Here is a 9,908-nt window from a genome sequence, read left to right on the forward strand (position 1 = left end):
CTGAGTGGTGTTCTGTGGAGGAGACGTCGCTGTCTCAGTATTCAACGCCGGACCCTGTATTTCAAGTCTGTGGTCATGCTCGATCATAAGTTCCTGTATGGCTCCAGTGCCTTCTCAGCATTGTTGGCGGGTAAGCACCTGGGTAGTGTCCAAGTACTCCGGCTCTGGTGGCTTGAGGGATGTACGAGTGCTCGCCGTGCACCCCTGCCGGCAATCTGCTAGTGAAGCTTGGTACCTACTGTGTCCGGGAGATTTTCATCCAGAAGCTGATCTTCCTAGGCTGGAGCTGCTGCTACTCCTGTGCTAGCCCTCAACCACTGGCGCTCCTACTCGGCTCCAGTGTGGGCCATTAACCACCCTGCCCGATTTCGCACTGTTGCTATTCCACACCGTCAGCATTTAACTCTGAGGTCAGACCTTGATCCCTCCCACCATATGCTATCTGTCTGTCTGCCTCTCTCTCACACACAAATGTGCGCGCATACACACAAACACACACACACACATGCACACACGGTGACACAAACATACACATAGCCAACTTCTCTGTGTTTGGTGATCATCATCTGTTTTCTGATGTGCAAGCTCACCTCTGATGCCGATTACTTCCTTGCTTAGACCCGGTCTGCTATTAGACCAGTCTGCTCTCCCTTCACTCGCTTGTAAGTCCTACTTGGAGCAGTAAGGTTGTGTTGTTGTTTTCTTTATTTGAATTCGCTAAAACCAAACGGACAGAACTGTCCAGTGACAAGGGAGCGAATGATGAGCGTCATAATCACTATGCATCAAAACATCTCAGGACAAAATGAGACAGACTATATTAAGGGAGGGTCCGCACAACACTTGTACATAAAGGGGAGTACGAGAACAAAGGCGCGGCAGAAGTCGAAGCAAGAAAGCAATCAACGCCAGAGATATTTTTGTCCACCAAAAACAGAGAGAGAGAGAGAGAGAGAGAGAGAGAGAGATCCGAGAGCGAGAGAGAGACAGAGAGAGAGAGACTAACAAATGAGGGCTGAGACCTCTACAGCAGGGCTTTACGTCTGAAAACAACCGCACGAATTAACAAGCAAGTTGTCAGAGAGCAGGGAGAGAGACGGGCAGGCAGGCCAACAGGCAGGCATATAATGAAAATATGGCGATAGTGATCCGTCTGACCTCAAGGGTTCATGCTGTGTGGAACAGCAGCAGTGCGAAATTGGGCCGGGTGCGGTATGGCCCGTACCTCGCTGGGCAACGCATTCCAGAGCCTAGCTCCTTGGAACGCGAGACAACCCTTACCCAGCTCAGTGCGGGTTGGCGATGGTCTTAGACCCATCGATGATTGCAGCCGAGTAGGAGCGCCACTGGTTGGTAGCAACAGCACTTGCAGTGTGGGGCTAGCACGGGAGTAGCGGCAGCGCCAAACCAGGAAGATGAGCTTCTGGATGAAGATCTCCCGGACACGGTAGGCGCCGAGTTGGACTAGCAGGTTTCTGGCAGAGGTGCGCGGCGAGCATCCGTACACAGCTCGAGCCGCACGATTCTGCAGAACTTGGAGACGGTCCAGGTGCTTACCCGCCAGCGATGCTGAGAAGGCATTGGAGCCATATGAGTTGTGTCACTGCTCCTACTGATGTCATTGTTGTGAAAGCAATATCATCGCCATTGGTGGTAATTTTCCACCGTCCATGAATCATTAATAATCATCATCTATGTGTCACGGCCTAACCATCCTCGTAACTCCCCTCATCGTGACTAGTGCTGTACCGTTGAAACCTACTTTGCTTCAGTGTATATTCGCTCCAAAGCGCTTGTTTTGTTGCATAGTGATCTGACGCAGTGTGCTATAGCCTATCGGGTAATATGGATAAGATTAGTACAGTCGGCATCGCCTATCGAGTGACCAGGTACATGTATAAGGATTCCTCGTCGTCGCCGACACAGCCACGGCCATTCGACCATACTAGGGAGGTTCTGCTATACGTGAAACGTAGAGAAATCACGTAGAGAGCAGGTATCTGGGTTAGAGTCTACGGCTTCGCGTGTTTTGGCTCCAGATTTCTACGCCGAGATGGGGTTCTCTACGTTGTGGCACACGCAGAGAAAATGCGTACGGATTTGCTGGGTATCGATCAACTGCATGCAGAAAACTGCCAAATATGGAAGGGGAAATTCCCAGTACACATTCCACGTGACTTCTCTAGGTGAAACGTAGAGCAGAACAGCATTTCTTTACGTTACGGGAACGCGAAGAAAGTTCGCGTGATTCTTTGCGTCGCGTTCCCAAAACGTAGAGCAGAACCTCCCTACTAGTACCGTAAAGTACCGCCAGAGCGCCCCATCATCTCATCATTTCATGGTCGTATTGTGGAGGTGGTCTGCTGTCTGTAGGTCATACGACATGAACCTTGTACACATATTGCACGTTTTGCAATCAATCCGTACCTTCGAGCGGACACAAGCTCCACACAAAAACCTGCCAAGTGTGACCTTAGTACACTAAGATTCTTACATCGTACAAACTTCGTTGCACTCTGCCATACGATTTTCCTTCCTCTGGCTGTAAAATCAAGGTGGGGTGCTCTCGCGAGACGGGGCGCTCTGGCGGTACTTGACGGGATATGTATACCGGCTTAAAGGGGAAGTTAAGGCAAAAATTAAAATTTCACCAGTTGTAGTCTTTGGGGTGCTGAGTCGAATGGTCGTGGTCCGAGGAAGCTGAGACGCTCCCTTCCTACTTGAATCCCAATCGAACTCGCGCACTTCCACCGAAGCTGGGTGACTGCGCCCTACTAGATGGGGATTTGTATGCAAAATGTCACTAAAAGCGCCATTTCGTTCTTATAAAAGCACGGATGACCGCGATTGGCCCATATGTTGTAGTCTTTTGGACGCTGAGTCGACTGGTTTTGGTCCGAAAAGGCTGCGATGCAGCGTTCCTTCTTTATTCTCAATCGAACATGGTTGAAGAAGCGGTCACGTGCTCCTGGGTGCCCAAATCACCTGGTCACCACGCCAGCAGGCGACAACTTTCACACCAAGGTTCAACTCGAGTGACAGGACTGCACCCCAAAAAGGTCAAACAAGCTAGTAAGTTGTACCCTGCGGCAATAGCAAAAAAATGATGCGGCAATAGCAAAAAAGTGATGCGGCAATAGCAAAAAAAGGACTGTGGCAATATAGAAACCTGTGTAACGGCTCCTGTGCGACTTTGCATGTAACGCCCTGCGTGCGGTAAACATGTGCCAATGTAACGCTTCATGGCCTCACTGCGACCATATAATTGCCAGTGCGGTACTTATACTGTACAGCATTGTGTGCTTACATGCTTCTACGGCCTTGTGGATGCAATTGAGTCTCACATACATGTACATGAAATATTGCTTGTAGTGCAGCATCAGGTGTTAACATACAATGGCTAAATATTTTTCTCGCAATAATGACCGTATTCACCACAAGTGTGTTTATGTCCAGAGCCAACTCAAGTCCTGTATTATTAATTTATGACCATGACAACAAGACTTCCGGGCTGAAATTCTTCTATGACAGGCATGAACACTTGCCTTACAATTGTTCGTGATTGTACGAAGTACACATTCGCTGTTGCATCAATTTTGCACCATTTACATTGTAGTGCCACTAGTGGTATCACCTGCATGCGTATTGAGTCAAACAATGTTACCTCTGTATAATTATGCTTATCGTGGCTATCAAGAGCTTCGATGCAAATTCCCAGCTGATGAATGGTGTCCAGCTTGTGTTCAGCTCAGCTGGCACTCACAACTCATAATAATAATTGCGTTCTAGACGCCAGATGAGATGTTTCAGCTACAATGTAGACAAAACGTCCGTGTTCAAGAAAGCCGTCACTTCATCTTCTGTCCATCCTCAATAGCACGTTCAAGCAAATACGTCTGAAAAACAGTAGCGACAATCCGACAGCGGCGACACGCCGTCTTCTCCGAATGAGCTTCTACCGTTCTAATTCAGATTCCCCCCAAAATGTCAAAATAAATAATAGATTTCCACCAAGCTCGCTAGAATCTTGCGAACCGTCAACATGCAGGCATTTCAAGTGTTCGAGCGTTGGAAGATTCTGCTCAGCGGCTCAAGAACATTCGCCAAGCGAAAAAAGTCGATGAGGAAGATGTAATGGTGGACGAAATTACGAAAATCGGAAGAAGGTATTCGACCCAGTTCGACTATCCTGGACTGGATTGGCAACGTCTAACAAACGGATTCGTATTCCATGGGGTCTCATGAGCTAGTGTGCCAAAGGTAGGGATCTCAGCGCGTGCACTGCGCATGCAGTTCGCGCATGCAGCCAAACGCGCATCAGAAGTGGCATGCAGAATTTTTGCCAAACACTGGCTATTTTTTGCAGAAAATTGAGACATTGAACGAAGGAGAAATGGCTGAAATTTCCTTGCAAGGAGATGGTGGTTACAGGCTACCTGCTTACCAGAATGGGATCTTGTTTGGTATGTTGGCCGCCCATGTGCTCTGGAATCGATTTGTAGCTTTCGTTGGAAGGCGCGAAGCCGTTTTCGTTCCAAACGACAGGGTTCTTTCAGAGCGGAAAATGGCGACCATGCCGATCGTTGCCACGATCTCCGAGTTGAAAATCTCTGGATTTAACCGGGGAAAAGCTCTGGATTCAATGGTAAACCCGGCGGAAATACTTGATGTTGGATGTTGAGAGTTTGCAGGAAATTTGACCGAAGCGTTCATGCTCCACGTGACGGTGTTCGTTCTTGTGAATTTCTGCATTTCTGACATATCGCCGTGCATATGGGCCGTTGTTCCAGAGACATCGATTGTCAGGTGTGGACAGGGTTTTGTTCGAGTAGTCGTGTGGAGACGTGGTTTGGTTCTCACAGGCAACAGGAGCGGCTCCTCGGGATGGCGAAAGCCAAATCTACCCAAAGCCGACTTCACGATCGCCGATCTTCTGGCGGCGCATTTTCACTTATGCTCTGCAACAAGCGGCACAAGCTGTGGAAATCGTCAGATGATATTAGCCTATCAGTGTGCCCAGAACTTCTAGTGACTCTACTGAAGCATTAGCTTGAGTACTCTTTCTTTCTAGCCCTCTCTTTCTCTCTCTCTCCCTCTCTTTCTCTCTAAAAATGTTCCAAACTTCAAAATCTAGGTCGAGCTGCATCGGGGAGTCGTCAAATACCGACTCACTGAGCCGGTTTTTGGCGATCGCCATTTTCTTTCAGTCTGCCATCGCCGCGTTGAAAAATCGATGACATCATTGAATGCGCAAAGCCCTGCGCAGTGTCCGCGCTGACATCCCTACCAAAGGGCGTTTAGTTGGAGCTTCAGTGCATCACCTTCGCCGAAAGAGGCCCTTTCTGAGATTTGGCCGATGGACTATGTGTCGTTATACTGAGCTTGTATACAAACTCCCATCTCTCCCCACACAACACTCCAGACTTGTATTTTGCATATAACAGGTACTTCGATGACGAGAATATAAACTGGTATATATACTGGTATATAAACTGGTATATAAACTGGTGTATAAACTGGTATATAAACTCCTTTTTTTTTAGGATTACACTAGTGACCTGCAGTCCGCCTTGATGGTTTTTCGACATGCACGAGCAGCACGACGGTCCCAACTTCAGGATCTCTTTCCCGTCAACGATGAAGAATACAACGTCGTCCTTTGTAACATGTGCCTTGTGCTGCACCTGGCGTTCCAGGCTGTCCTTCTTTCGCTGTTTCAGCACTCCGTCTGTCAAGCGCAGCACTCGACATGTGCGGCTGAAGAGCCCCGCGTGCCGCTCCTCCTGCGTTTTTACATGGACATAGAATGCAGATAGCAGGGGCGACGGAACTTCACTGCTGATGGTTTTCCAATCGATGTTCTCCTTTCCGCGTCCCTCGCAGAGCGGACGGAACATGCGCAGCCATAATCCGTGGCACTGCCAGTGTTCTTAGAAACTGCTGCTTGAATAATGGCATCGTGATTCGTGGTCGTCCTCAGAAGAAACGTTTGGGAGTCGATTCAACAGGCTCGTGCTGATTCATTTTTTTACTCTTACTTTGGAAAGGAGACGAACTCTATGTCTCTAAAGTCTAATGAGCAATCGGTTCTTTTACAGAGCCCGCGGTGAGATCTGCGCGCGGTTAACGGTCACTAGCACTGTGAGGTTCAAACTAACTTACTTGGCGCATAGCTGTTACTTCCGATGTAACTAGTACTCAGTACTAAACTGAAGTCACAAGTACAAAGAGTGTGTGATGGTACTGCACTAGCACTGCATGCACTGCACAGAGTCAGTGGTAGTCTTGTACTTGATCCACACAGGTTGGTGAAAGGAAGACTCGTCGAGCCAAGGTTGTGGGTTGGAATTCCAATCTCTACCCTTGTGGGGGAGAGGGGAGTTTGTATATCAGCTCAGTATAAGCATAATATAACCTACTCAGTTGATTATATGGGAAATATAAACCAATATACAAACCTCGGCTTCACCTCGGTTTGTATAATCAACTGGTTAGGTTATATTATATACATACTAGCAGCACCCCAGGCCAGCGTTGCCTGGCCGAATGTGGCATGCGGGTGAAGCAAGTACATGAACAGCACACTTGCTCAGCACGTGGTGGTGGCCAGACCGCTGAAGTCCTGGTGAGGAAGGTTCTTCATGGTTGGAAGGAGAAGGAGGGACGTCTGTTACGCCTTCGGGAGGCTGGTCAGGGTTATCCATCACCTGGTGGCGGATGAAGCGGCTCAAAAAATTCATACACTTACGAACAAAAGTGCGATGCGCTCTTCACTGCAGATCAGATGCAGAGTGCAGTCAGTGCAGATCTTTTGTATCCTTTTGTTGCAGATGTTTCTATTTGCAGAGAACGGTTCACGTGGTCCGCAGCGCTTGTGCGGCTGCTAGTGCTACCTACGGCCTAGGCTAGGTGGCTACATGATTCGCACGCTTCGCGTGCTCAGTGCTTCTGCGCGCGGCTGCTACTGCTACTCGTACTGATCGTGGCTGCTACCACCTACATACACTGCACTGTTCGCACGCTTCGCGTGCTCAGCACGTGGTGGTGGCTACACGATTCGAACGCTTCGCGTGCTCAGTGCACTAGTGCTTCTGTGGCTGCTTCCGCTAGCCGCTAGCTACACGATTCGCACGCTTCGCGTGCTCAGTGCTTCTGCGGCCGCTAGCTAGCTACACTGTGCTACACTGTTCGCACGCTTCGCGTGCTCAGGGCAGCGCTGCTCCGCAGCGCTTCAGCGTGACACAAAAACACACGTCACAGGTGCCTCTTCTTTATAAGGAGCGTGACACACACACACACACACACACACACAGACACACGTCACAGGTGCCTCTCTTTTATAAGTAAAGATTCGACGATAAGCATACTGCTGGGTAGATGCGAGTATCAGTTCAAGTGTCTGATGATTGCCTAGCAGCAGGAAGCACAGAGTTCAAGTACACTGTACAACCAACCTTTACGTCATCCGCTTAGTCTGCTATGTACCGTAGTTGGAAGATATGTGGGCGCCGCGCTCCCCCGCACATCAGCTCTCAATACGTGCTACAGCTGGGAGTATTAGTAGCTGGAAACGCACCCGTGGCACCATAACTACATTCGTCGCGTTGAGAAAGGTTAGCTCTGCTCTCTGTATTTCTTTGACTTTTTTGGAAGGCGCACAGCTATTTTGTGTCTACATGTATGTTTGTTTGTTTGTTTGTTTATTTACGGATTCTCCAGAGGTAAATGGATACCTATCATGGGAGTCTCACCAAACTAATAAAATAATGAAAATAAAATTATGTATGGAGTGTAAAAAACTCAAAATCTTAGATTTTCTAAGTCAAATGTATCAGTGTATTGTAGCGTACAGGCCACTTACTTTCAAGTTTCAACACCATTATTTACGAAAGGAAACAGTAGAACTTTGAGGCAATAGTAGAAGGAGAAAAAAGCCACACGGGTTGTTCAAATGGAGATTTTGAGTATTCCAAGATGGCGGAAGACAAGTGCCGCTACCTGTATGTACATTCAATTTCTATTACTGGTTAAATTTTCGGCTAATGATCGATTCAGTTCGTGAAACTCAAAGTTACGAAACAGCAACTGCTCGTTCTTCTGTCTGTGCATGTACAGGTTTATGAAGGATAGGCTGGACGTTCCTTGACACTGGAAGAACTGAAGGACTACTGAACAGCTGCAGTGAATACGCTCTGTTTGTTTTCTCCTTCACTAGGAAGTTCTCAGAATTTCTTTTCCAACTGGCTGTAACCAATGTCTGGCGCCACATAATGTAGCGCGGAAGAGCGAATAGCGTAGAATCAAGCTCATCAAGCTCAGTACATGACAGTGTGTGGGCGTACAAGTACAGTGCAGTAGTTTTGGACGCCACAAAATTTAGCGGTAGAATGACCAGCCTAGCACCGAGCTTAATGATTATGAGTAGTAGTCTTTCATAACCGCCTAAAGGTTTCTCGTCTTGTTCTCAGGTACACGTTTTCTACTAGTATAAGGACGCTTTCGAGACTGCACACGGATTTCTCTGTCTTATTCGCAGGTAAGTTTTCTATACTGCTCTTCCTTGGCTGCACACAGTTTCTCGTCTTCTTCTCAGTTACGTTTTCTGTATGCTCTTTCGTTACTGCATACAGGTTTCTAGCCTTTTTCGCGGACAAGGTTCCAATTTCACTCTTTCTTGATTGCACACGGGCTTCTCGTCTTGTTCACAGGTAAGCTTCTTATAATTATTGTATTTTCTTGACTGCCTACAGGTCTCCTGTTTTTCTCGCAGGTACGTTTACTATACAGCTTTTCTGGACTGGAAATAGGAGCCTACGGTGTCTCGTCTTGTTCACAGGTAAGTTTCCTTTCCAGCTCTTTCTTGAATGCACACAGTGTTTCGTAATGTTCTCAGTTCAGAGTGCTATAATTCTTTTTCCTGACTGAATACAAGTGTCTTGCCTTGTGTGCAGGCAGATGTTTCCTATAAATGTTCATATTTCATAGCTGTATACAAGTTTCGAGTCTTGTCCATGGGCAAGTTCCATTAAATTGATCCATTCTTTGATCTTTCATGACTGCAAATACCTTTCCCGTCTTGATTTAAGTTGAGTTCTCTATATGCTCTACTGCTCTTTCCTTACTGCATACAGAGGTAACGTCTTTTTCGCTGTTGAGATTCCTTGTTACTAGTGCTCTTTCCTGACTGCGTGCAGATTTCTCGTCACGTTCACAGGTAAGCTTCCTATTATGCATTTTCCGAACTGCATACAAGTGTCTCGTCTTGTGTGCAGGCAAAAGTTTCCTATTTTCAATATTATTTCATGGCTCCAAACAGGATTCGTGTCTTGCTCACAGGTAAGTTCCCTTCATTGATCTTTCATGAATGTATACAGGTGTCTTGTGTTGTTGGCAGGACAGTTTCCTATTTTGCTCTTCCTACATTGAATACAGGCTTCTTGTCTTGTTCGCAGCTAGAGGTTTTCACATATTACTCTTGCTTGACTTAATACTGGTATATTTGTCTTGTTTACAGGTAGAAGTTTCCAATGATGTCTCTTTCGAGACTCCATAAAGATGTTACGCCTTTTGACAGGTAAGATCCTATAATAGCTCCTGTTGGCCTGTATACACTTTCCCCGTCTCGTTGTGAGCTAAGTTATCATTAATTTGTTGATGTCAACACTGGCCACTGCACTAGTAGTTGGTGGTGGACGTGTGGGGGCGCAGTAGCCCTGATGATTCCATCTGAGATACTATGGCGGAGCAAGGCGTAAAAGAGGAGTGATAGAAAGTAATAGAAAATGCAAGTACAGTTCTGTACCAACTATTACTCCAGTGGCACTTAGCATTCGTAAGTGACGTCGACAATGGTTCTGGATACTTGCCATAACGTGCGTTCTACTGCCTGAGAAAGAACAGTGAAGGGT

The sequence above is a fragment of the Sycon ciliatum genome, chromosome 5, assembly GCF_964019385.1.
Source record: "Sycon ciliatum chromosome 5, ocSycCili1.1, whole genome shotgun sequence".
Classification (NCBI taxonomy): domain Eukaryota; kingdom Metazoa; phylum Porifera; class Calcarea; order Leucosolenida; family Sycettidae; genus Sycon; species Sycon ciliatum.